Source organism: Apodemus sylvaticus, chromosome 23 (assembly GCF_947179515.1).
Source record: "Apodemus sylvaticus chromosome 23, mApoSyl1.1, whole genome shotgun sequence".
In the NCBI taxonomy this organism is placed as follows: Eukaryota; Metazoa; Chordata; class Mammalia; order Rodentia; family Muridae; genus Apodemus; species Apodemus sylvaticus.
The window spans coordinates 25,242,130-25,269,041 of record NC_067494.1 but is presented as its reverse complement, the minus strand read 5'-3'; the positions used below and the strand labels follow the sequence as shown (position 1 = coordinate 25,269,041).

Genomic DNA, 26,912 nt, shown 5'->3' with positions numbered 1-26,912 from the left:
GCTCTACTTGGGCTAGATCAAAACTTAGATAACGCAATTATTTTAACCTACATTCTGCCACATATCTGGTTACCTGTGCCCCGCTACCACTAGTTCATCTCCTCACATTTTCCCCCGGGTGAATCTTTCACGTGGCTCTTTCTCAGAATTCTTTCTCTTCCCAGATGTCCTACCTCTCATTTCCTGTGTAAACTATAGGTCATAGGCTTTTTGATTGATAGGTGATGCATCCATTCAGTACACAAGATATTCTCTCTACAAGGTATAGTTCTCTTAGGGGGGAGCATTGCCATCCCAAAATGCATGACTTCATTTAAATCACACACATTTATATGTGCTATATGTCATTTCATGTAGAATATAACAGTAGTATTCTATATGGCTTTTCAAACATGCTCACTGTTAATTTAATCCTTTCTTCTTCTCTTTCTGTATTGGTTTCCTTCTTATTCCTCAACTAACAATCCCTTCCACCCACATACACCATAGACTCTTGTTAGTTTCCTGTTTTCTGTGGTCACTCCAGGTTTAAGAGCCAGAGGAGCAGGAAATCGTCTGTGAGATTTCGCAGAAATGACAGGGAAGCTTTACCCATGATGCCTCAACAGTATGGCTGCCTAAACAGGACCCGAACAAGTACAGCATCGACAGACATGCTACCTTGGAAAGGAGAAATCTCATGGATAAAGAACTATAGGCAACCAAGGAGTGCTGAGAGCAGGAGAAATAGTCAGTCTTCTTCAGGGATGCACCCCTCCCTGAAATCATAGACTCACAAATAGCATTAAATGGGCTGAACAGGTTGCATTTGTCAATTTATACACGTGGATAGGCAACAATTGCAATGAAAAAAAAAGCTGCGAGTGCAAGATGGGCAGAGGCATGGGAGGCATCGGAAAGAGGAGGGAGGAAATGACGTGATTATATTTTAATTTAAAAAAGTAAAGATGCAGATATCAAAGGCAAGATAGCATTTCAGGGCTCTCATCTGACCGACTTTGGGGTTACAGTGCAGTGGTGATTGCAGGTGGGGAATTGCACTGGTGAGGCTGAGACTTTGCTGGGTCCTTTGAACAGTCAACAGTGTTCCCAGTGAGGAGGGGCCATGAGTAAGCCAAGAAATGCAGGTGTGGGTGGGGATGGGGCCAGAGTGGAAAATGAGGTGTCTTCTGCTCCCCTGTAGGTTTCGCTTCCTCTGGAGGCTGCACTTGGTTCCCCACACCTAAATCTTTATCTGCAATCTCTCATTTGTAATCAGAGTTGCTGTCAGTGTGGTGCTTTGCCCTTATTTCCTGTGAAGCTCCCTTCTGAGGTCTGAGGTGACCCTGTAGGTATCTCTAGCTTACAGGCTCGTGGGAAACTGCCTAGGTGCACTTTGAAGGGCGGGGAAGTGTGTTATGCTGGCCTGTCTCGACAATAAGGAGAAAGATGCAGTAGGACCAGCTTAACCTTCCATTCTAATACTTTCCATCCGGTGGCTCCTGATGTGGGATTTTCCTCTCACTGTGTTTAAAAAGTAGATAATTGCTCCTATTTCAGGTACCTGGGATCTGTCCCGTTGATGTTACGAAGGGAATTTTCTCTTTCTGTGGTCTAGAAGCAGCAATCAGAGCGAAAGTCTTGCCATCGGGATCTTCAGGCTTGAGGTTTGTAAGTGATGTAACTGAGAATCAGATTGAAAACGTCCCTGCTATGGAGTTGGGTCCTATAGGGCACCACGAGCGCTGGTTCTGCCATGCCGTGGGGTAAGGGACCGTGGTATCCTATCATGGGTAACAGGACAGTGCTTTTCTGATTGGCATGTGCGAATGAGCACATTTTCCTTCTCACTTCCGCAATGCCTTGATTTCTCCTTTAGACGTGTAGACCAAGCAGTGTTTCCATCTAAGCAGTTGCCTCGTGGAACGGTCACCAAACTTTACCATGCCACCTCGGTGTCTTCAGCCTGCAGCTGAAGACTTCAAGCTTCTTGTGGCCCAGGATAGCTGGGACTGCAGCCCAGCACGAAAACTGTAACCTGACTTGTGCTGGTTTGATTTTTGTCAAGTTGACAAACTAGGGTCCCTTGGGAAGAGGGGACTTCAGCTGAGGAATTCTCTGCGTCACAGTGGTCTGTGGGCCTGTCTGTGGGATACTTGCTAAGGCTGGAGGCACAGACCACTGTGGGCGGGGTCCTCATTAGGCCTGTGGGCTGGCTCTCACTGTATAAGAAAATTAACTGAGCAAGCCAGAGGGAGGCAGTGAACCAGTAAGCAGCAGCCTCCTCCTCAGATTTCCGCTCAGTTCCTGAGTCCAGATTCCTGCTTGAGTTCTCGCCCTGGCTTTCTTCTATCAAAGACGGGGATGCAGAAATCTAAGTTGAAATAAGTCTGTTCCTCCTCAGGTTGTGTTTGTTCAGAATGTTTATAACAGTAACAGAAAGCAAACTAGGATGAGTATATGTGTGTGTGTGTGTGTGTGTGTGTGTGTGTGTGTCTGTGTCTGTGTGTATCTGTATGTGTCTGTGTGTCTGTAGTGTGTAATAACTCAATTGCTCTGTTCTTGTGCATGGTTTCATGGGTGGATCATGTGACAATGTCTTAAGTGGATGACATCTTTCCTTTATATCAATATTTCTTTTTCTGTAGGTTGTTCCAGCTCTGACTCACAATTATTGACTTTATAAGATTCCCCATGATAGAACTCAGTGTGCTCAGATAAGCTTCCAGTGGCCATCGAGAGCTGACTGTAGTAGACGTAGAGCAGTGTGTCCTCCTGGGAATGAGAATGAAATGCCCACAAAGCCAGAACTCCCAGGACCTAAAGAGATACGGGATTTCTGAGCAGAGTGGCTTGGGAGGGCTTAGTGGAAGGGAGTAAAGTCCGTCTTTAGATAGAAACAAAAATCATTGTATATATTTGGATCTGTAAGTATATTTCCAGAACAAAAGACACTTCACAGCACTGCTCTTCAAACACCTTTTTTATGGAGGTGGAGATAACCTGCATCTGCTCTGGTTGAGATGAGAGTCGTTGACTCTTTTAAGGGCCTTTACAACACGACAATCACTGCAGTTGAGGAATTAAATTTTGAATTTTATTCACCACCGTTTTAAGTTTAAAATGTAAAATAGTAAGGTGTTTGTGGCTATCATATAGGACTGTGTAGTCAGAGGGAGAAAGCGTGCCAAGGACGAAGCCACGGTGACGAATTTGGATAATTCTCTTGATCATAGATTGTAGATATTTTGACCGGCTTTTACTTTTCAATATAGTTTGCTACAATTGCTAGCAAACAAATTGGGAAATTCAGTAAGCTGTTAAGAACTGATGCATAGTCTGTTACAGATATCTTCTACCTTTGTACACACACACACACACACACACACACACACACACACACACCCCTCCATGTGCACACTCAGGCAGGCAAGCCCACTCATGCCAGTACAGGTGTGGATGTTCACACGTTGAAGCATTCTCTTTCTCTCCCTTAGATTCTTAATATGGGAAGAAGAAGCAACAGTGTGGTTTACTGTTTGGAAGGGGAATGTGTGATGTAATGCTTCTACTAGGGATAAGTTGGGCTGGGCAAAGAGTTCACACTAGAAGGAAATTTCTATCCCTGACCTCCAGTAACTCATTTAAAGGTTTCAGGTGAGCCTTAGTTTCTTCCCTATGGGCTGGGGGTAACAGTACTGCCTGTCTGCCTCCAAAGATAATGTATATTTATAAAGCTTCTTCTTAGGGTGTTGTGCCTAAGCCAGTATCTTGGTTTTTTATGGTCCTGCGGGACACTTCTTCTCTTTGTGTTGACTGTGGTACCAAGAGACACGGCTATACATATTTTCTCCTTGATCTTCAGTGTCCTCTGGCAGTCTCCATATCTCTTCAAGACCTGCTTGAAAATCTCCCTCTTTAAATTCTGCTCCAGTCTTGCCTGGGAAACTTCTTTTCTGAGTCCTAACAGCACTCTGCCAGGTTTTGGCTGTGCCCCCCTCAGTGTGTATGTACCCGCTATGCCCTGCAATACCCTGAAATGTTGCTTCTAGATGCTTTTAAGTTTTTCCCCCTTATGTCTGTGCTTTGTGTTGTACTCATTAGAAATGGAAGCGCCCTGGGCAGAGGCTAGCTTTGATCTTTATTTTCTTGAGTTTTTTTTTTTTTTAAGAATTAATTTTATCCAGTGGCTTGCAGAGACTGTCCTTCTGTGAAGGCTATACAGAGATCATTAAGTAGAGGACATGGGGCTTCAGAGTTTAGACTGACAGCTATAGGAAGTGCTGGATGGCTGCTTATATCAGAGACTTGGAGCTGTGTTACGGCCAGCAGTCTCTCTAGAGCCGCTTCTAGGATTTTGGTTTGAAGGTTCAATTACACCGGTGATCCAGGGGGTCTGAGTTGGGATGCAAGAATCCTGAACTTTAAGAAGTAAGCCAGGCAATGTGGATGCAGCTGCTCTGAGGGCTGCTCTTTGAGAAGCAGTAATGACACTTCTGTCCTATACCCTGAGTGACTTTGCTGCTAAGACTCCTTCTTCTTTTGACTCCCCCTCTTCTTCTTCTCTTCCTCTTTCTTTTTCTTCCACTTCCTCCTCTTCTTCTTTCTCCTTCTTCATCCTTCTCCTTCTCTTCCTCCTCCTCCTCTTCCTTCTCCTATTCCTCCTCTCCCTTCCTCCAAAGAAGTAGGAGAAGAGGAGACGGACTTGTTGGAGAAAATCTGTTTAACTGGGCATGGTGCCTCGTGCCTGTAATCTCAGCACTAGGGAAGCTGCTGAGAGGCAGAAGAATGAAAATCTCAAGGCCAGTTTTAACTATATAGAGGGTTTGAGACCAGCCTGGACTACATGATACCCTGTCTCAGAAAAGCCCAAACCAGATCATCTGTTTAAATTATTATTCCAAGTCACCACATTTCAGCTGGATACTGGGCTGTCCCATCCAGAAAGATGGACAAGCGTAAGATGGTTTCTCAACCGCAGTGATCTATCACAGCTCCCGCGCCTCCCCTCAACATGTCTGCCCTTACTCCAGGCTCAGTTTTCAGAGGTTTCGTGATCTGATTCTCAAGAGAACACTGGTACTGTGTAGGCATTGCACTTGGAAAGAGTGCCACTGGCAGCGCAGAGTCCATGGCTGGAAAAGAACCTACCCAGTCAGAAAGTAAGACATGAAAGCCAAGACATTGGGAAGGCAGAACAAACATGGAAGCCAGGTGGGACAGCTGGAAAACAAAGAGACTAACAACAGCATAACAACAGCATGAAGGGGCCCCCGAGCTGGCCTCAGTAGATAGCCGTGGGCTGCTGCTCCACGGGATGTTGTATTCCCAGACCGTAATGGAGGTGCGGCTCGTCCGAGAGTCTTTACAGGACTCTCATAATGAATTGAAATAAGCACATGGGTTTGGAATGGTCATCCACAGCCACATTAAAGACCCGGAGAAATTGCTAACTGAAGATATGTGCAAGTACCTTTGTGTTTTAGTCCATATGCTCTCAAATACTTTAGCATATGAGTGTTTGGTACCTTTTTCATTCTTAGATGTTCGTTGGTATAGTTCTTCTCTCCCATGCCTTGTTTCTATTTACATTGTCTTAGAACATATAGCATGTAATTTTTGGATTACAAATCCCCATGCATGTAGTTCTAATACTAATGCATTTAGGATCACTGTTCAATATACAACATCCTTACCTTACACAAACATGGCTTATTTTACAGTCCTCAAAAAAAGTTCAGATAATATTTTCACATATAGATCTAAAGATGTCTCTTTTTACGTAGCTAATGTTGGATCATATTTTACGTATCTAATTATCCTTTAATAGATCATAATGATTTCCCCGGAGCATGGTACATCTATTAAAAGTAGATGTGTTAGCATACATATTAATTAGGAAAGCTCACACCAGTGCGAGCACACTTGTAAGCTTCACGTGGCAAAGAAAACCAAAGCTGCTCTTGAACATACTGGCATACACGTGATCCTGCATCTTAGCCTGTTGAGTAGCTAGGACTCCAGATGTGTGCCGCCACACTTGGCTGAAAAATTGTCTCAAATAATGTGTAAAATAGGCTAAACTGTTTTGGGTTACTTGGCTCTTTGGTTGGTGCAGAATGGTGTTGTCAGGTGATTATTGAACTTGTATTTCTGTCAGAGAGAGAGGAAGAGGTGAGAAGTCTTTTACTATAGGTACACAGTTATGTCTTAGTGAAAAACCTGGAACAGAGTATTTTCCTTACAGTTACATCTTACCAGTTAGACTTGAATTGACTCACTGGGCAGGAAAGAGAAGATTATTTAGCTCCAGGTCTCCTATTGTTGTATTTCATTTTATTCAAAACTACACGCTCAAGCTTGCCTTGTGCCCGAATCATTTCTTTTCCTTTCTGAACAGCAACCATAATGACAGCAAAGGACAATCTAAGTACCTGGCCCGATTCTGGCAATGGTTAAGGAAGGATACAGGCACAACAGCGACTTTTGTGTTGTTCTCATCCTCAGAGACTGTGCAAGCTGGTGTCAGTGATGCATGCACAAGGAACTCAGTATGCTCAGAGAAGGAATGGGAGGCGAAAAACAGCTGCAGGTTCATAGATAAAGATCAAGACCAGTTACAGGAAGGAAGCGGGCAAGATTCTATGGAAGATACAGGCTTTGAAGTATGGTTTACATCTTTGGAAGGAAAAATGGGGCTGGAAGATGGCATCCTAGGAAGTGACTATTACAGACAGAATTAGGAGCACATTATAGGGCTGAATAAGAGCTGGGTATTATTGAAGTTCTCCTCACACCAACTGCTCTATGGTCTCTGTAGGGTGCAGAATGGTGGTCTGGAATGAACAGGGTCTGAGCGAGCAATTAGTTGTAGCATAGGCTGGACTACTGAATACACTGGTGGTTCTTCAGTCAACGTCATTGAATGAAAAGGCCCTTAATGCCTCTGAGATTTGTACCCCTGGGATTGAGTTTTCTTGGGAAGAGGATGCTGAGGAAGATAAGTTTGAGGGATGGAACAAGTAAGAATTTCAGAAGGTTAAGGATAAAGTAGTGGTACCCAGTGTAAATGAACTGAGATGGTACTGGGCTCCAGGTGTCTAGAACAAGTCACCGAAGCCATCCATGTAAAGTCTGAGGAACATGTCAAACTAGTGCTCTTGGGGAGGATGCCAGACTCATGCCAAGCCAGATCTAGCATCAGCTTCCTCAGTAGTCTCACCTTTGTTGTCTCTGCCTTACACAGACGCCTCATTTCTCTGCCTTCTTACATAATAATTAAGCTTCCTTAAATGAAGAAGATTCCAGCAGAATCCCAAATTTTACTCTGTGTGTCTCTTTCTCTGTCATCTGCTCGCCACCTGAGCTTTGACAGATGTACCTTTGTGGGTCGGTCCTGAGCGCAGGTTCTCTCCTGCATTCATCACAGCTTTTGGGTTGAAGTTTCCTTTAGCTCAAGTTCTTGAACCAGGATCCTGAGGAGGTTTGTTAGCTTGTAGTTAGAGCAGGATAAGGGCCAAGTAACAAGGATGGAATTCTGAAGATAAACATGGAAATCCATCCATCCATCCATCCATCCATCCATCCATCCATGCATCCATCCATGCATCCATGCATCCATGCATGCATGCATGCATCCATCCATCCATCCATCCATCCATCTATCCATCCATCTATCCATCCATCTATCCATGCATCCATCCATCCATCCATCCATCCATCCATCCATCCATCCATCCATCCATCTATCCACCCATCCACCCATGCATCCATCCATCCATCCATCCATCCATCCATCCATGCATCCATCCATGCATGCATCCATCCATCTACCCATCCACCCATCCATCCATCCATCCATCCATCCATCCATCCATCCATCCACCCACCCATCCATCCATCCATCCATCCATGCATCCATCTACCCATCCACCCATCCATCCATCCATCCATCCATCCATCCATCCATCCATCCATCTATCCATGCATCCATCCATCCATCCATCCATGCATCCATCCATGCATGCATCCATCCATCTACCCATCCATCCATCCATCCATCCATCCATCCATCCATCCATCCATCTATCTATCCATGCATCCATCCATCCATCCATCCACCCATTCCCTCACCTACCTACCCACCCACCCATGGTTTATTATGTACTGCTGAGGTGAAGCACCTGTTCAGTGTGGTTTTCCTTTCTAGTCCTGCTTTTATTGCTTCGATCTTTCTTCCGTCACCTCTCTGCAAAGGTTTCCAATTTCTTCATGACAGCTGATTGTCCCCAGGGGTAATAGCAGGCCTCTGATAGTGTTGGCAGCAGCTGCTTTTATTTTTGGTTTTTGTCAGGTGTTTGTAAGTTGAGAACTGCCTGTATTCAAACAATGTGATTTGGCGGTGTATATGACCTCCCATGGAAGCGATGGGTGTGGCAGCGGATAAAATGAACAGTCTTTAACATCCCATTCTTCTGTGCACTTTAAAACTGCGGGTGTGAGTGAGTGGCTTAGGGAAGATAGCTGTGCCCTGGACCATCCAGTCTCATGGCACGCGGATTTGAGTTTGCTTGGTGTGGAGATTTGGTCATTGATGAATTCTTGTACGGAATAGTCATGGTTTTATGGAATTAGCAGGTTGATACGCCTGAGAGGCTTTATTTTGGAGCCTAGCAGATTACTGTAAGGCAGTTGTCATTGCCAAGTTTATAATTGACCTCACCAGCAGTATTGAAGGGCGTAGAAATAGTCTGCCATGTTATCAGTTCGATTTAATTTTTTTTCTAAGCTGGGCAGTGGTGGCGCACGCCTGTAATCCCAGCACTTGGGAGGCAGAGGCAGGCGGATTTCTGAGTTCGAGGCCAGCCTGGTCTACAGAGTGAGTTCCAGGACAGCCAGGGCTACACAGAGAAACCCTGTCTTGAAAAACTAAAGAGGGAGAGGGAGGGGGGGGGGAGGGGGAGGGAGAGAGAGAGAGATGTAAGGGATGGTTATCAATTACTCCAAGAAGGTATTGAAAATGATAGAACTTAAAAAAAAAGAAAACAGCTCCTAAGAGTCCCTACACCCTCACCCCAAGTGGTTTTCCACCTTCTAGCAAGTTTGGAAATCAGTTATCAGAGTCAGTGAGTGAATGCTGGGAACCTTTTGATTCCTGCACTGGCTGGGGACTTCATTAAATGATGTCTTTTTGAGGACACTGTGTCCCAGAAGCTATGTGTTTTACTTAAGGTTTCTTGAATTCACTGGGGGCAAGAAAACTCATGAACCCGTGAGCAATGGTATCGTTATTGATGGACGAGAGCAGAAGCAGTGTCTTTAATGTCCACACACACGCTCAATGGCTCAATGGCAAGGGCAGAATTGTAGAAAGCATGCTCTCTGCTCTCTGGCCTGAAGGAAATTGGTTTTCAGACTATTGTTTGAAGCATCCTTAATATGTTGGCACATAGTGGATAACATTCAAAGTTTTAAGTCCTATGTCTGGGTGCACAGTCTTTTAAATTATTTATTATAATAGAAAACCATCTGGAAAAGATCTGATTCTTGACTGCTCCCATGAATGGATCTTTAGAAGCTCCTTGAAGCTGGGCAGTAGCGATGCACACCTTTAATCACAGCACTTGGGAGGCAGAGGCTAGTGGATTTCTGAGTTCAAGGCCAGCCTGGTCTACAGAGTGAGTTCTAGGACAGCCAGGGCTACACAGAGAAACCCTGTTTTGAAAAACAAAAAACAAACAAGGAGAAGGAGGAGGAAGAGATGGAGAAAAAGAAGGAGGAGGAGGAGGAGGAGGAAGAGGAGGAGGAGGAAGAGGAGGAAGAAGAAGAGGAAGAGGAGGAAGAAGAGGAAGAGGAGGAAGAGGAAGAAGAGGAAGAAGAAGAAGAAGAAGAAGAAGAAGAAGAAGAAGAAGAAGAAGAAGAAGAAGAAGAAGAAGAAGAAGAAGAAGAAGAAGAAGAAGAAGAAGTTCTATGCAATTTTGGTCGCTCAGCAATTGGCTATTCAACCTCGCTTGCTTTCATTGCTGACATGTTTCTTTCCCCATGTTTATTTTATCCATCAGTTTCCCATTCATCTTGTACGCTCTTATGCTGTCGATAAGCCAAAAGCTGGGACCAACTGTTTTCAAACTGTGTGGTGCTCTAGCTCTAGCTATGGTGCCCAGAAGGTCTTGAATCGTCGTTGTCGTCATCATCGTCGTCGTCCTTGTCCTCGTCCTCGTCCTTGTCCTCATCCTCGTCATCATATTGGCAGGGTACCATTGTAGTAGAGCAGGTCTGTTTAAGTGGATGCTACATTCATCAATTTCAAGTGCATTGTCTCGAGTTAATGAAGACATATGGTTTGCGATGACAAGAACCTGGGGTACAACAGTTGAAGGTGTTATTCTGGGCTGTTTTGGAGGCATGAAGATCCAAGAGCAAGAGTTACCATGGAGCAAATCCCACCAGATCACCATTGAAGAGGGATAGTCTGAGGCTGGGAAGGTGGCTCACTCCGTAAAGCAATGGCTGCACAAGCATGAGATTATGAGTCCAAATTTCTAGCATTGATACTAGAGCTGAGTGTGCACCTGGAACCCCAGATCTGGGAGGGTAGAGACAGGCCTGCCAGTTCTAGCTAAAATAATGAGGCTAAGGTTGGCCAAAAGACCTTTCCTTGAAAATTTGGAGTGAGGGATGGGGGTAAGGGACTTGATGAGGATTTGAGTTTCACAAGTGCAGGTGTGGGCGAGCACACACACAGTCATATGCCACGTACAAATAAAAAGAACCAAAGAAAGACAAGAAAAATTGTGACTCTTGTCCATTTGGATGTGCGATTAACACGCTTAAAAATTTGGTTTGCTTAAGAGTTTATCCAGTTTTAATTAGGTACTCATTTAGGGGTTTTGTAGAGTAAAGTTATGGGTTTGTTTGGGTATAGGATGCTACATTTTGTTGGGGGAGGGGGTGCCCTATTGTCATGCTTGTGCTCTGGTGACATCAGTCTTGCTTACTTCGTTGAAACAGTGGCTGCCAGGTTTTTTTACTATAAAATTACAACATATTTTTCTTGAAAACTCTGCTTGATTTAGTAAAAGTTATGTTTTCTCTCCTGACGAGAATGTGTGTGTGTGCAGGGGTGGGGTCTTTATCAGCATATTTTGTTGGTTGATTGATTTCAGTCTGGGCTCAGAGATGTCTATTGTATTCTTTGGGTTATCATCCAATGCTATCATTATTTATTTTACTACTCACAAGTATTTCCTTTTTTCTCACCCCCATCTCTCTTTTCCCCTCCCCTCTCCTTCCCTCCATGCCTCCCTCTCTCTGTCTGTTTCTTTCACACGAAGTTTCTGTGTCCTCTGTCTGGCCTGGAACTCTGTATGTAGGCCCTGATTGCCCTTGAACCCACAGAGATCCTCCTGCCTCTGCCTCCCAGGCACTGGGATCAAAGGTGTGCATTACCATGCTGGAATCCTGAGTTATTGTTTGACTTTTGTTCTGTTGAGCCCTGTGGTGCTCCACGTGGCTTGGCACAGCAGACATTACCTACACGCTCCTTCTCCCTCTCCCGTGTGTTTATGCCCTTGCAGGTCAAACCTGTAGAGTGAATATTTCAGCTGTTTTCACAATCATGTTTTAATGTATGCCCTGTAGATGGAAGAGTTATAATACGAAACTTCTTGTCAGCAGATTGGTGAATTCACTTGAGAAATTGAGACTCAAGATTATGAGAAGCTGTGACTAGGACCAGACGCAGATGTCCAGGTAGGAAACCCAATCTTGCTTTCCTTAACTCCTTTGAGCTTCTTTTTGCAAAAGTTGAGATGCTGCACCTAAAAAGGAGCCATGGTTAGAGGTACTGTTGGTGCAAGGAGACCGCTCTGTGTCTTTTCCAGATTCTGTTACTTAGCTTCCAAACTGCAGGACTGTAGCTAAGCTGTGAAATAAGGTCCAGAAGAAACTTGTAGGCATATTCCCATATTTGAAAATGTATTCTAGACATGATTTTGATTCTTGAAACACATTTGAAAAGTCATTATCACAGTATAAATAATATTTAGATTTATCGTTCGAGAGATCACATGTACCAGTTGTGAGATATTTGATATGTATTTCACTATACTTATTAAATATGGATTTATTTGTATTTTCACTTATCACACGCTTCCCTGGATACTGTCCCATCATAAATACCTACGAGAAGGGGCAGGGCCGAGGGAAGCTCATATACCACATAGGGGCTCAAGTATTGATGTTTGGATGTTAGAAAAGAGAGAGCCAGTTCGCCAGGTGCTTTTATGGTGTTGAACTGTGAAGTTAAGAAACATCAAGTCAAGTGGATAGCTGAGGTGCTTGTTATCCTACACTGACGCTTACCTCTGCTGTGGATGTATAATATCGGGATGATGCTCTAAACTGCAGAGGTATCAACTCCATGGCAACATCTCATCTGTCAGAAGGGATGTGTACACAAATGCATTCAAAACATGGTTTGTGGGAGAGAAAGCTGAGGACTCTGAGTCCTGCTCACATTGTGTGTGTGTGTGTGTGTGTGTGTGTATGTATGTATGTATGTGTGTGTGCGTATGTTTTACAAGTTGAGCATCGTTTCTCCCAGAGTCTAGATTGTGCTCAGCATTCTAAGGGCCCTCTCGTGTCCTTTTTAGCCTCTATAGAACCCAAGGGTAGCCTTATCCTGACTTTTCACACTGCCTCACTCGGTTCTGTCTATTTCTGTAATTGATAGCTATGAGATCATATGTTCTGCTTTCGTGAGTGTCTGGCTTATTTCACTCAGCATATGTTAATGAGATTAATTTATACTGCACATACCAGCCACTGGTTCCCATGACAATCTTGAATTCCATTGTGCGAATGTCCTTTAGGCATTTTACAATCCATGAATTTGGGTTCTTTGTACAATGACCAGTACTTCTATGGACACCACAATTCACATCTATAGGGTATAGCCCATGGGTGGTGTTACTGCATCAAGAACTTCTGTATCAATTCTAGTATCTTCTTCCACTTGCCTTTTTAAAAGGGGAGTGCTGGCTTACCTCCTTTTGGGGATACATGTAGGATCCAGTTGCCTCACTCTGGTGCAATACTTCTGGCCATCTAATGATTATATTTAAGTGTGGTCTTTGAGATTTTCATTTGTCTTTTGCTTTATGAAGTTGATCCCTTTTCGCACTTATTTTACTCTTGGCTACTCTGTTTTGTAATGAGCCCACTGAAGTATTGGCTACTTTTCCCTTTGGTCTTTCTTCCTTTTCAAAGCATCGCTATTAAACAAGAGAAATCGTATCGAAGGTCTGCCAAGCCTTGAAATTATGCTGGGACAGCAGCTGTCCCTTCAGCCCTGCTGGAGATTGGGATTTTGAATGATTGATTATGCATAGGAGGGCTGAGATGCTAGGCAGGGGTAGAGCTGGGAGCCAGAAAACACTTATGCATAGACATGAACCTTTTCATACATACTGACAAGGGGGCTGGGGTCATCAAAGAAGGGCAGCTAGGGCAGTAAGGGAAAGGTACTGTATGTACTTCGATCCTAGAGTCAGAAGCTGTGCTATTGTAAGTATGATCAAACTCCATGAAAAACAGAGATTTGGAGGCCTGGCCCGGGTTACGATGTGGGCTCGTCCAAGACCCAGCTTTGAGAAGCCTGTCTTGGAGCAGGATGTTTAGATGAAAGCTGTAGGTTTGGGTCCCAGTAGGCAGTGGCATTTTGACCAAGGGACAAATGAAATAACAAGAAAGGAAAATAAGATTAAGAGAAAGGGGGAGAAAATAAGATTAGGAGGGTAATAAAATCATGAAGAATTCAAGACCTTGGAAATGTCCCTTCACAGTTCTTTGTAAAATGGAAATATCGGCGGATGCTAGATGGGCATACAACGACTTGAAGACAACAAATGAAAAATAGCACCAAGGCTGTGAGATGGTATGTGGTGAAAACGAAGTGTGGCCAATGACAAGATAAATGGGCTATAAAGTCAGAGTTTTCAGTATTGAAAGCAAAATGCAAGTTTAATTTTTATTTTTCAACAACTTTTTCACTTGGTAAAGGATGAGTTTGTTCTCTGGAGCTCCATGGAATAAGGTAGCTGTCAGCAGTTAATTTGGGTTGCTCTCTATACACTAGAATATTGGACTGTGACTGATGAGGCCGCCATCAGTTTTTATGAGTGTAAGTCTGCTGCTGGGCTATTGTGAAGTTTCAATGAGGCCCGAGGGCAAGGTCTGATATTCCGTCAATGGGGACAGGGTAGTAGAACAGTTAACAAACACTCTGAATGCCGCTCCAAGCTCAAACCACTACCCACTACTCACCACTGCTATACCCTGGAGAAAATTAACTTCTGTCAGTTTTCTCCTCTGTCAAGTCAGAGACGTTGCCAATGCCTGCTTGGACCTGTTTCCGAGATAACATAGTATGCGTAAAATCCTTGGGATAGCATGAACTACAGTGTGGGCATTCAATGTTATCTCAAGACATAGCTTGTATTGTCATGTCCTCTGTTAAAAGCATATACAATTTTAAATAGACTATTTAAGGAGTGTGTGTGTGTGTGTGTGTGTGTGCAGTTTTGTTAAGTTATAGTTCCTTTGAGCTTTAGTCAGTTAAAATCACTACCCACTTAACTGTGCTCTGTGCCATGATGATTCTGAAGACATGATCTCTTCTATCCTGAATGCCCAAGCTTTCGGACGGGACGGGATCTTATCAGTTTGTTTTCATCTGGGTAATACTTGGGCTATGCCAAGAAATAGCTGAGAAAAAAAGTACATTGCACCAGAAAGAATACGGATGCCTTGTCCAGAACTATGGTAATAAAATGAATGGCGCAGATAAGTCGATAGCAGAAAATCCACCATTCAAGGGATGATGCTAGTACTGATTATTTGGTGTGCGTGCAACTTATCTAATGCAGAGCTGATCTCCTCACCTGAGAAACAGGCTCACTGCCGTCTTCCTGCGTTGTCAGGAAGATTAGATCAACAAATATTTGTAAAGATGCTTTATGACCTATAGGATGCCATGCATCTGTGGAGTTTGGCATGATTTATATGATCTTCCCTTTGCGTCCCTGAAGAGTGATGGCTCGGCCGTGAACACTTATTTATAATAATGTAATTTTAATAGGATTAGAGAAAACCTTATTCTCTGTAGAGTAACCGCTAGTTTGATAATGGATAGTGAACTTCCTGCAGAGATGAGGCCAAAAGGAAAAAAAACTAAAAACAAACACCATGGCTGGAAGCTGACTGGAGCGTGGAAGGGCGCAGCTGAGGGCGCCGTTAGCTGCGGTAGAATACAGCTGAGCCGGAGGGTCACTCTGCAGCTCCCTTCCCCAAGCACTTCCTCCACTCATTCTTCAACTGAGAGAAGGGAACGAGAGCTCAGGCTTTGACGTCAGACCCAAGTTAAGATCCCCACTCTACTAGACAGGACTTCCACCTCTGGGCTTCAGTTCTCTCATCTCCAGAGGAGAGTCAGGCACTTGCCTGACAAAGTTCTCAGTGTTAGAGAAGGCACTGCAAAAGTTCCTCAACAGGTAGCTGTTTCCCCGTGGTTCTACATGGTCAGATCTCATGACCAACTGAACCCCACATCTTCTGAGTGGGGATATGGGGAGAGCCCAGGTGTCAGCAACACACGTCGACTAAGGGACTCTGTTCCCTGCTCCAGTCCAAAACATTTCACTTATATTGATCTCACGGAGTCTCTAAAAGAAGTTGATGCCCTTTGGTGCCAGCCATTCCCACTGAACTTCCATCTGTAGTGCCCCCTTGGGCAAAGCCACCAGCAGGTTTATAATCCTTGCAATTTATGGACTCAATCTTTTTGCCTTATTCCTGGATTATTCCTGCTCTGGTCAGTATATATGGAAAAGGAGGAGGAATGGATTGATTGTTCTCGAGAATTGTTTGTCTGAGTGCGTTCGTGCTGTTGGAATCAGCGCTATTTCTGTTGAGAGAGCTGTGGAAGAGATCTACGCTCATCTGTCACCCGACTTCTTTTCTTTGAAAATAATCTTTCATACATGCACACAATGCATCTTAGTCATATCCACCCCCACCTCCTCCCTCCAACCCATCCATCCCAAGCTTCTTTCTAATATGTCTTCATCCCAATGTAATATATCCTCAACAAACAAGAATATATTGTTCAAGGATGGAATGTGTGTGTGTGTGTGTGTGTGTGTGTGTGTGTGTCCCCAAACAGACAAGTCCCTGAGCCCATTAGTGCTGTCCCATTGTGCACAAGTGTAGAGTTATTCACTGGGGGCATGGATAGTGTTAGCAACAGTCACCTCCTAACTAAAGAAAAGCCCCCCTCTCAGTCACCCTCCCAGTCATCACCTGCCCGTAGCTCATGTAGTAGTTAGCACTTTACTGTCATAAAGGTGACCAAGGCCACCTCTGTGAAGGAAAGGCTTGTTTGTTTGTCTTTGTATTATACTTCCAGGTCACAGGTCATCATCCAGAGAAGTCAGGGCAGGAACTCAAGCTTGCCACTTGGGGGAAATAGAGCAGAGAACATGGAGGAACATTGCTTATTGCTTTGCTCTGCTTGCTTTCTCGTACCACCCAGGTGTGCCTGCCCAGAGGCAGCACCAAGAACAGTGGGCGGGGCCTTCTCACATCAAGCATCCATCAAGAAAATACCACCCACCCCACACGACATGCACCATATGTTTACAGAGAATCTGATGGAGACAAGTCCTTAATTTAGGTTCCTTCTTCCCAGGTGACTCTAGAGACTGTGTCAAGTTGATAAGACAAAACAAAACAAAACAAAACAAACTTCTTCCCTGCAAAAACACAAAACAAAACAAAAAACAAAAAAAACAGAAAAATAAAATCCAAAAAAATAATAGCACAGCTAGTTAGGTAGGGGTGGTGCCTTGGAAGCCTCTCCTTACTCTGTGTTGGACATTTTAGCTGATTTGATCTGCTGCGGGTCTTGTATAGGTAACTGTGGCTGCTGTGTTCATGTGTGTAACAGCCACGTCATGCAAGTTTTGAGTGTGTTATGAACTCTCACTGAACTTTGCTTTTCTGTGCAATGCAATAATTATACTTGCTATGAAAACCGTAAAGCCAACCCTGGCATCGTTTGCAGCTCTAATCTCTGCCCCCTTCTCCCTGTTTAAGAAGTAGGCTTTCACCCAGGACTAGGCCTTGGGTAGAGCTTACCATGTGTTTACATTTTAAGTCAATAGAATTCCATGCTGTTTAGCATTTTCACATTTCAAAACAACAATGCTTCCCCATACGATGACTAATTGCTCCCTTGGAGAGGACATCAGTATATTCACTGCATACCCTCACATTTATCTGTTTTTTGGTTTTATGCACCGCTGTTAATGAGGAAAGGCTTATTCCATCTGTCTTGTCATTGTTCTGCATCCCCTGTCCAGATATGTGTCCTCAGAACACAGTCCCTTTAAGAACCAACCGCAAGCCATCAGCAAAAATAACCTAGAGCAGCTCAGGTTACTGCCAGGCTCCAAAGACTCTTCCAGGGGTCAGGTTGCTTATGTCCAGTCTCCACTCTAGGGATGCAGGGAGGGGGGCATTCTCTGTGCCAGCAGAGGCGCTCTGTGTTGATTTGTGCTCGTATGTCCCACCATTTGCCAAGGGGACCTCAACTGGACTTGTCTTCCCTTGGGCTTGCTTCCTTCCTCACTGTGGAAGACTTCCAGAGTGGGTTACTTAAGTTGCTCTAGGTTAATCGCTTTAGGTTAATTGTAGCCCTGTTCTAGGACCTAAGCATCAGAACCTATCTTTCCTATAGTCTGGGGTTTTGTATTAGTTCATTGACAACAGAAATGAAAATCGTCAAAGCTCACAATCACAAGGGACAGCCACACCGAAGGTGAAGGTGCTAGATGAGAGGAAGAAGTCACATGAAGATACATCCTTGTCCCTGGACCCCAGAACCTATCTGCCCATGCATGCTCCTCATGGTCTTTCTTCTAGAGGATTGATTTTACTGGCTGGGCACAGGTAAGAGATTGAAGAATAAAATGGGTTCTAATGCTCCATAAAGACCAGCCAACCAACCAACCAGCCAACCAACCAGCCAACCAACCAAAAAAAATGAATTCCTTTATCTGGTGCAGTTTTTCAGTTGTGGATCCACAGAGAAGTGTCATAAGAGACATTCTAGTGCATGGCATGAAATAAAGATACAGCGAGGATTTTACCATCTAGGGTCTTGTTTCAAGGATGCTGCCTAATAGCAACTTGCAAAGGATGGAATTTTAGCTGGTAGGTGTATCCATGAGTCATTTAGTCATCTTCTATGTAAAGACAGGGGAGGCCCAGAGAAGGTGAGCGACTTACCTGGAGTTTCCTAGCTGGTTGGAAGTAGATCTGAATATGCAGCCCAAGTACCTAGATCATTCCTCTTCATCATGAAAATACAGTCAAGAGTCAAGATCTCTCCCAGCCCTGACTTTTATCACCAAATGGAAATTGTACTACACGACACACCTGCTTCCTAAGGTATCACAAAGATTTGTTGAGTGAGTAATGGCTGAGAACATGTTTCAAAAACCACTAATTAATGTATTAGTAATTATGCATATATGCACATGTATCTGATTAGAATGGCATATGGTGCAATCTCTCATAAGAAGACCTAATGAATGAAATCCTGCTTTCTTTCACAATTGTGGAACGCTAGGCCGTTTCTGTAATGTAGAGATAAGGAGTACAAGCACAGGACAGACAGTGGACTGGATGGCTTTGTAGACTGATTCTGTCAATGTACTTTCCTGAAAGGCAGAGATAATAAGATTCTCAGCCTGTCTTGGAGCTGTCCTGTAGATGATGTTATGGATAAAGGGGACAGTAACTCATGAGCTGAAAATCATTGAGCTGTTATTGCTGTTCAAATTCAGCAAAGGGCTGGCAGTCTCCCTGTCCATATAATGCCTCCGATGTCATTAAGGAGATAGGTCATGCACGTGAGAGCTGATTTAAATCTTGTCTTGGGTTGGTGGCAGACAAAGACTGTACACCGCAGGTAATGAATATAATGAGCCCATGTGTCCTTTTACTGGAGTTTATAGATGGAAGTGTAACCATCCTTATAATTATTTTGAGCTTGAACTTTCCCTATAGACATGGACTCAAGTCAGTAAGACATGTGCATGATGTGCTGCTTCTTTGTAGAACATTGTTCTCTAATAACAGGGATGGAGAGTTAAACGCTTTTTATGACTCTCAGTTAAGCCATTTGCATTAATCTTTATGTGTCTGGTGTATCTTACTTAATCATTATTATAGAAGAGTCAGGAGCTGTAATTAAAGTAGTAATCTCGGACAGATGGGAGGTCAAATGTTTCTTTCCTACAGAAAGCAGAGCTGAGGGGGGAACCTGAGAGGTGAGGTTTCCTCCTGATTTCTGTGCACTTGCCGCTGTGGTCTGTGTCTCTGTGTCACGTTGGTCCAACTCCTTCATTCGCTGTACTCATCCTCTCCAAAAACGCGCACACTGTTGTCCAAGGGAGCTGGACTGCTTGAGACAGTGGGCAGAACAAGTACATTAAGATGCAGTCACCTAAAGTGCGCGGCTGTATTAGCTTTGTAAACTACTGTCTTCAAACTTATTGAAGAAGATGTCATGTGATCCTCTCTCTGCCTCTTTGCCTGAGTACTTTTCTGCCCCTGTCAGTAAATCTGCATAGGGAGCAAGGACTACGGGCACACAGTTTGGTTTTCCAAACAGAAGGGGCAGCATTGAGTTCATAAGTGAAGGCGCCCTAAAAAGCACTGGCGCTTGAATGCTTGTGAACATGACTGATTTGGTGACAGGGGAGTGCCGGGCACATAATGGGGCTCCCCTTGTGTCAGGATGGTAGTTCCGCACTGATGTGGGGCTGTTGGCTCTAAATGAACTACTTCTGTAGTCATACTGGGCAGTTTCAAGTGTATTGAACACAGGTGTGCAGACATGTACTACTGTGCTTGACATCTGATAAATGTATGTATTTGTACATGGGAAGGAAGAAATGTGCAGTTGCTGGGCATCGTGGTGCCCTCCTCTGCTATCCCAGCACTCACGAGGCAGAGGCAGGCACATCTCTGTGAGTTCAAGGCCAGCCTGGTGTATGTAGTGAATTCCAGGACAGCCAGGACTAAATGGAGAAACCTGGTCTCAAAATAGAAGGAGGAGGAAGAGGAGGAGAATAGAAGACTAAGGAGAAGGAAGAAGAAGAAAAGAGAAGGAGGAGGAGGGGGGAGAAGGAGGAGGCAGGAGGAGGAAGAACTAAGAAGAAGGAAGGAAGGAAGGAGGAGAAGGAGAATGCAGGAGTTTATTGCATGCTTATGTTGTAGGCAGTCAGTGTTTCCCTATCCCGAGTACACTTCCATAGATGTCCGCTATTACAGCAGGTGCATCATTTAGCCATCCATTTTGCCCTCACTCTGTTTTGTAGACTGAGAACTCAAGATTCCCAGAGGTTATATAACAACGTCTTAGTTACCTTTCTATTGCTGTGGCAGATAGAACCCCACAATGAAAGGCAGCCTGGGTGGGGGGGGGGAAGGAAAGGGTTTACTTCTTTGACAGTTCTACTTCCCACGTCATCACAGGAAGTCAGAGCAGGAACTGAAGCAGGAACACGGAGGATGGCTGCTTAGTGCTTTGCCCTAAGACTGCTTGCTGTTTCATATGCCCTTGGACCACCTGCCTAGGGGTGGGCCTGGGCCCTTCCACATCCATCACTAGTTAAGAAAATGTCTCACAGCCATGTGCATATAGGCTAGTCTGCATGAGGAGGCATTTTCTCAATTGTGGTTCATTCTCCTCAATAATTATCTTGTGTCATGTGACCAAAAAAAAAAAAAAAAAGAAAGAAAAGAAAAGAAAAGGAAAAAAAGAAAAAGAGAGGCCAACTAGGACATCTAATATAATAATTTGCACTGGGGCCATTTGAAGAGTTATAAAGCCAACACAGAGACCTATCTTTCAATCTATATCAGTTCCACAAATGTGTCAGGTACTCTGCTTGGGGCTGGAGGGGGAATTAAAGGGTACAGTAGCCTCTAGTATCAGGAAGTTCAAAAGCAAACAGGTGGTTAGACAGCAGAGTTAATAATTACAACAGCGCAAGTGATTACTGATACAAAACTTCACACTTGACAGCCCAGGGCCATTGAAAGGTCCTTACAAATCTGTTCCTATTTTGTGTGTGTGTGTGTGTGTGTGTGTGTGTGTGTGTGTGTCTGTGTGCTGCAGCCTTTGTGCAGAAGAGGTCAGAGGACAACCTCCAGGAGTCTTTTCTGTTCTTCCAACATGTGGGGTCTAGAAATTGAACTCTCTCTCGTCCTGAGTTCTTGGCAAGTTCTTTTATCAGCTAAGCTGTCTTTCTGGCTGCGTTGAGAAGTTTAATGGAATACATGCTGTAGTCAGCCTTGGGATTTATTAAACCCACTCACTCCTGGTTCTGAACATTTCTGTTCAGTGTGGTTTGGGAGAACTTAGGGATGATTGATATGTTTACCCAATGAGGAACAGTGAAAGCTAAAACCGAGGTCACTGCAGTGAAGTTAGAAGACAGGCAGAAGGGGGAGGGAACTTGATCAAATTGGCGAGTGTGATGATGAAGGGTGGGCGCTGAGGGCTAAGGCTGGGATGAGGGTTTACCATTGGTACTTAAATGTTTGGCCTTATCAGGAAGTGAGATGGGGTGATGGGTGTGTGTGTGTGTGTGTGTGTGTGTGTGTGTGAGAGAGAGAGAGAGAGAGAGAGAGAGAGAGAGTGAGTTTAATACCTACATTTCAGGTTGGAAAAGAAGACAGCAACTTGCCAGGTGGTGGTGGCGCACGCCTGTAATCCCAGCACTTGGGAGGCAGAGGCAGGTGGATTTCTGAGTTTGAGGCCAGCTTGGTCTACAGAGTGAGTTCCAGGACAGTCAGGGCTACACAGAGAAATCCTGTCTCAAAAAACAAACAAAAAAAGAAAAAAAAAAGAAGACAGCAACTTAATTGAATTCAATCCATAACATGTCCAGTAAGCAATATCATTTGCCCCATTAAAAAGTCTGCTATTAATGAGGTATTTCAAGTATACAAAAAAAAAAAAAAGGGAAAAGAAAACAAATCCCAATCCCTTACCGAGACAGGTCATGGACAATTAACCCTTTAGTTTAAATTATCTCTCTATCCTTGGTTAAGCATTGGTATATTGAAGGGCAACATATTTTGCTACTTTTTGATATAGTTGGAATGTAATAAAATTTCTTATCATCGTTTCCCGTAAGTGATTTATAGAATTATGTCAGCCTTCCATTGTCGTGACGGATATCAAGAGGAATGCTTCTAAAGGTGGAGGGGGTTTATTTTGCTCCTAATTAGAGAAGATTTATTCCATCCTGGCATGGAAGGTGTGGCAGAAGCCACGGTGCCTGGGAGGTGGGGCAGGGAGGAACTCCCAGTAGCTTTTCTCATTTGTTCCCTGGGGGACCTTAACTTTACCAAATGATGTCATTCACCACCAAGGCAGATCCTTTCCTACTAGTTAACTGTCTCTGGAGACATCTCTTCAGAGACACAAAGAACTATGTTCTACTAATCTCCTAAGCTTTTTATTAATCTTACCAAGGCTGACCACTCCAGGACGAACTTAAAAATGGCTTCCAGCGAGTCAAATGCTGAAGAAGGATTTATTCCCCTGTATTGCTTTTATGCTATGCTGGTTTATGCTCCCCTCCATGCATCCAGTTTTATAAAGATAGTTAAAGAGTCTAGTCTTAGCTTAGAGAACTAATGATTGTGGTTACTTTTAAAAAAAAATGTTTTGGAAGATAAAATCAATTGTGTTTTAGCTGTAGACTGGCGTTTAAGACACTTAAGCTATGCTATTATTTGTTTTTATTATTTATTTATGTATTTACTTATTTTTATTTTGAGATAGAGTCTCTGTAGCCCTGACTAGCCTGGAGCTTACTATGTAGACCGAGCAAGCTTTGAACTCACGGAGGTCTTTCTGCCTCTGCCTCCTGAGTCCTGGGATGTGTACTACCATGCCCAGCTGAAGATTATTTATTTATTTACTTATCTTTAGGAGTGTTTATCCTGTATGTATGCCTGTGCATTACTTGTGTTCTTGGTGCCCTTGGAGGCCAGGTAAGGTAACACAAACTGGAGTTACGGATAGTTGCAAATCGCCACGTGGGTGCTGGGAAACCCAACGTGGATCATCTGGAAGAGCAGCCGACGCTCTTTACCATTAAGTTCTCTCTCCTGCCCCAGCCGTGCTTCTCCAAGCACTTAGTTGCTGTACATAATGCAGGAAGCGATGTTGAAAACTGAAATATAAATCCCATCGTGATAGTGTTGTTTCTTTCTTTTTGTTTGTTTCTTTTTCTTTTGTTCATTTTTGTTTTATGAGACCGGGTTTCTCTGTATAGCTATCCTGGAGCTGACTCTGTAGACCAGGCTAGCCTCAAACTTAAAAATCCGGATAGTGTCGTTTTTAATCTATAAGCAAGCCAAGTTCCCTTTTCTTACAAGAAGAAATGTTTTGCTGGTAGTGAGTTTAATTCCATGATGGATACGGAATCATTAAACCCAGGAATGAGGATGGGATTAGCTTATGGGATGCAGTCTTATTCCCTGGGTTGACAGGTGTGATTGGAAACAAGTCTCATCAGGAACTTGTCTTGGTTGCATACGCTAACATGACTAAAGGCTATCATGTCTATGAAGTGCAATGACACCTGGGTATTTCTGGGTCCTTTAGCTCATTTTGAGCTACTTAAAAGCCAAGAGCTTCTATAAAATTAGTGGATATCATCTTGGCTTGAGAGTCAGTAATTTATAGACTATTTTCATTTTGAAAAGCGGATTGTGTGTCATCTTATTTCTTTTTGTTCCTTAAATTTTCTTTATTGTTTATTATAAAAACAAACGGTGGGATTCTGTGAAATGGGGACCTACCCTGTGTTTAGTTTGCTCCCTGGTCTCAAGTCTTATACAGACGCTTGAGCTGTTTGGACCACCGCAATATGGGTGAATTAAGTGGTGGAGGTACACATATGTTTCTTGAGAATCACATTGCTTAGTGATTCTCAACTAGGGGGCACCCGTGAACATTTCCGTTTAGATTCCGTAAACTAGGCCACATACTGTTGACACATATGCGTAGGAGAGAAATTCGAGCACTCTGTGAAAAATCTTTGAACTAAAAATAATTTTCACCTGTATTTATAGCCCTGCTATCATACTTGAGGAAAGTGGTGGAGAGCTTACCAGTAGAGGAAGGTGTCACCTTTGCCGTTCCAGAGAAGTCAGACACTTCTCAACGAAAGCCCAGAATGCTCTGTCAAAGTGACAGCCTTGTTGCTAAGAGCCCTTTGCTAGTCGTGTAGGCAGGATGGCCAGTAACTTTAGGTACCAGAGATAAACTCCATCACAGATTCGTTCTGTATGGCTGATAATCCGCATGATAGCAAGTGGAAATCTATGCGTTCTGAGGAGAATTGTCCAGAAAGGCTAACTGAGGAGGACACAGCAGGTAGGCGAGGCGCTCAAATCCTGAGGCTGAATTTTAAGGCCCTGTCACAGTCAGTTTTCTTCATTGTTCACCGAGGCGACACATTTGCTTAAAGGAAACTTGGACGGGAACATTTTTAGATATTCAAATAGAAAATATGCCAAAATCCAGCCTTTGCTGATCTGCAAGTTCTGCCGGAAGCAGGCTGTGCATATGTTTGAGTAGGATGGGAAAAGGAACAAATAACTTGAATATTATTATAATTGTGATCCATGTAAAAAGTTATTTTCCACCTCATAAAATAACAATAACAACAACCATTACCACCTAACAATCCAGGCTTTGTGTCATCATTAATATCTTGCCACTTGCTTGCTTAAGACACTGTCATTTCTTACTTTCATGCACCCATTTGTCTAACAGTGGTCATGCTCACGAGTTATTATTATTATTTTTTATTTTGTTTTTTTTTTTCCCCGAGACAGGGTTTCTCTGTGTAGCCCTGGCCGTCCTGGAACTCGCTCTGTAGACCAGGCTGGCCTCGAATTCAGAAATCAGCCTGCCTCTGCCTCCCAAGTGCTGGGGTTAAAGGCGTGCGCCACCACTGCCCAGCTGAGTTATTAGTCTTAATTAGCACATGAATTGTTCCACATGTAGCAGGTGTATGTCACAGACACCATAATTATTTCTACAAATGATCCGACCACTGTCTGCACAATTATAACCGCAAAGACAGTGAGCAAAATGTCAGTTCCTTTGGTGTACCCTGCTATGGAGTTTTATTCCACTTAAAAGCATGTCTTCGAGAGACAAAAGACACATAACTGCAGTTTGTATTATTCTCCTGCCGTCGAGTCAGGAAGCAACCTTGGCTGTGTATCTCTGCACTGGTTGAGTCTAATGTTTTGAGGCCATGTGTGCTATGAGCAGAAACTGTCCTTTGAAAGTTGCGAGTAGAATTAAGGAGTATGTGGCATTTTGTGAGCCGGCTGATTGGTACTGTTCGATGCTTAGAACTTGATGGTAGAATTTACTAAACAGCTTGTTAGGGTGGGAAGTGTATTTAAAGCAAAGGATTCCTGGTTCTGTCTGCTGAACTTGAACTTCAGACACTTACTGTGGCACGTTGACTTCAGGTCTGTTGTAAGAAAGTCTAAATGTAGGCTGTTGAATAATCCCTTTGAGGGCCCTGTGACTATTTTTATGCCTGGATATGCGTCATCAGTGGGTATTTTCTCTGGTGACTCGCTTACATCAGGTCTCCTTCCATACATTCTCCCAGCGAGTGACTTATGATTGATGGGAACCTCGGCTGTTGTTTAGCTTTATCTGTGACCTCAGCGAGTGGACAACAGGAATTTCCAGGCTGCTAAATTCCCTGCATGCCTGAAGACAGGGGCTCACGGTGTTGATCAAGGCAGGTAGTGAGGGATATTATTCACCAGTGATGACGCGGGGGAGGGACAGAAGAAGAGGGAGGGAGAGAAAGGGGAAGGGAGGGGAATTCCTTTTGTGAACAGCCAAACCCCTGGCTCAGCTCTTTCCTTAGCTCTTCTCCGAGGCTGCCTGTGGGGAAAGGTGCATTTCCGGGACTTGAGAAAGTGAATAGTTAGAACCCCCGCTGTGGGCAGCTGGGGAGGCGGGTAGCGACTCTGCCTTGGCTAGAGCAGCCTAGGACTCTTTAATTAGTTAAGGGGCTGCCTTTCAAATCGGCTGGAATGATCCATGAGCAACTGGATTGTTGTTGTTGTCGTTGTTGTTTTAGCCACGAGCAGAGCAGAGGTTTTGAATTTTAAGATCTTCAGTAGGCACAATGATGAGAATTTTTGTGTTGGGTTTAGTTGGCACTGATTTTTTTTTTTTAAACCTGCACCTTATTTTGACAAGCTATGGAGAAGAGACCTGTGCATATGTGAGACTTGGATATGTATGGAAATGAATTATAACTAACCCACAGGAAATTTTTTTATTTGCTTCCTTTCCCACATTTTTTTTTTAAGATTTCAAATGCATGTAAGATTACTGAACTGTAGCGAGTAATTGGCTCCAATATCTAAGAAGCTGTATGTGCTTTCTTCCAAGTGGTCTGTCTGTCTGTCTGTCTGTCTCCCACCACTTCTTTCCTCCTCTTTATCTTATCTTCCTGTCTTTATTATTTCTTCCTGCTATTTGTTTGTAGAAGTGATTCCCAGTTTCCTGTGGAGTGGAGGGAGGCGGGGCTTAGCCAAGCAGGTGGGTGGGGGGGGTCACGTGAGGCAGGGTACACTGGGGCTGCCTCTGTGGGTGGTGTTCTTTCTGGTAATGATTTTGGTTTCTTTAAATGCCAATTAGACAAAATGTAAACACTCTTTTTTACTGAAATGCAATTAGAACATTTACCCATTTAGGTAGAATTACTTTTCTGGTCTTTTAAGACGATTTCCAC

At 43.7% G+C, this 26,912-nt stretch overlaps 1 protein-coding gene across 8 annotated transcripts in view; it reads left to right on the top strand.

Moving 5' to 3' along the window:
- The window catches only part of Hivep2 (HIVEP zinc finger 2), a 189,590-nt gene that overhangs the window by 27,699 nt on the left and 134,979 nt on the right, over positions 1–26,912 (top strand). For 6 of the 8 annotated variants that reach the window (XM_052169382.1, XM_052169380.1, XM_052169381.1 and 3 more), the window contains exon 2: positions 11,656–11,730. The exons of 1 other annotated variant lie outside the window; for it this stretch is intronic. The gene's annotated coding sequence lies outside the window, so the exon portion shown is untranslated. Of the gene's footprint in view, positions 1–11,652; positions 11,731–26,912 lie in introns of all 8 variants that reach the window. One more of the 8 variants, XM_052169383.1, reaches the window with a different exon arrangement.